The following is a 1,781-nucleotide window of genomic DNA, read 5'->3' as shown; positions in this document are numbered from 1 at the left end:
AGAAGCTGCCTCTCTAGTACTGTTGGATGCATGTTGCAATCCATTCAGATTTTGAGAGATAATGTTGACTTACTGAGTCAACACTTTGTTCTGAGCCAATATGGCATTCAGAGCATCAATTTCAAGAACTCCTTTCTTCTGAGGTATCCCATTATTCACGGAATTCCTCTCAGAGGTGTATATGAATTGGTTGTTTGCAACCATGTCAATAAGTTCTTGAGCCTCTTCAGGCGTTTTCTTTAGGTGAATGGATCCACCTGCAGAATGGTCCAATGACATTTTCGAAAATTCAGATAGACCATAATAGAATATATCTAATATGGTCCATTCTGAAAATATGTCAGATGGACATATTTTGGTCAGCTGCTTGTATCTTTCCCAAGCTTCATAGAGGGATTCACCATCTTTTTGTTTGAAGGTTTGAACATCCACTCTTAGCTTGCTCAGCTTTTGAGGAGGAAAGAATTTATCCAAGAAGCCAGTGACCAGCTTATCCCAGGAGTCCAGGATATCCTTAGGTTGTGAATCCAACCATATTCTAGCTCTGTCTCTTACAGCAAAAGGGAAAAGCATGAGTCTGTAGACTTCAGGATCAAATCCATTCATCTTTACAGTCTCACAGATCTGCAAGAACTCAATTAAAAACTGATAATGATCTTCAGATGGAAGTCCATAGAACTTGCAGTTTTGTTGCATTAAGGCAACTAGCTGAGGTTTCAGCTCAAAATTATTGGCTCCAATGGCAGGAATGGAGATGCTTCTTCCATCAAACTTGGACGTTGGCTTTGTGAAGTCACCAAGCATTCTCCTTGCATTATTATTATTTTCGGCTGCCATCTCCTTCTCTTGTTCTAATATTTCTGAAAGGTTACCTTTAGATTGTTGTAAATTAGCTTCTCTTAATTTTCTCTTCAGAGTCCTTTCAGGTTCTGGATTAATTTCAACAAGAGTGCCTTTATCCTTGCTCCTGCTCATATGAAAGAGAAGAAAACAAGAAAAGAAAGAGGAATCCTCTATGTCACAGTATAGAGACTCCTTTATGTTAGTAGAAAAAGAAAGGGGGAAGAAAGTAGAAGAGGGGATTCGGATATTTAGGTGAAGAGGGGTGAAGAGAAGTGTTAGCAATTAAATAAATAAATAGAATAAGAAAAGAGAGGGAGAATTTTGAAAACAATTTTGAAAATGGGGTTAGTAATTTTCGAAAATTAGAGATAAGATAAGATTAAAATTTAAAAGAATTTTTGAAAAAGAGATGAGATATTTTCGAAAATTAAAGAGGGAAAAATAGTTAGGTGGTTTTGAAAAAGATAGGAAACAAACAAAAAGTCAAAGAGTTAGTTGAAAAAGATATTAAAATCAAAATTTGAAAAGATAAGAAAATAGGAGGTTATATAAGATATTTTGAAATCAAATTTTGAAAAAGATAAAATTTTTGAAAAAGATAAGATAAAAGATAAAAAGATTTAATTTAAAAATTTTAAAAATACTTACTTCACTAACAAGAAACTACAAGATAAGATTCTAGAACTTAAAGATTGAACCTTTCTTAAGAAGAAAGTAACAAACTTCAAATTTTTGAATCAATCACATTAATTATTAGTGAATTTTCGAAAATATGATATAAAGCTAAGAAAAAGATTTTGAAAATATTTTGAAAAAGATTTTTGAAATTTTCGAAAAAATAGAAAAAATGAAAAAGATTTTGAAAAAGATTTTGAAAAGATAAGATTTTTTAAAATTGAAAATTTGACTTGACTTGTAAGAAACAACTAATTTTGAAA

This window comes from Arachis duranensis, chromosome 10, assembly GCF_000817695.3.
Source record: "Arachis duranensis cultivar V14167 chromosome 10, aradu.V14167.gnm2.J7QH, whole genome shotgun sequence".
Taxonomy (NCBI): Eukaryota; Viridiplantae; Streptophyta; class Magnoliopsida; order Fabales; family Fabaceae; genus Arachis; species Arachis duranensis.
The sequence above is the reverse complement of the archived record's forward strand: the minus strand, read 5'-3'. Positions refer to the sequence as shown.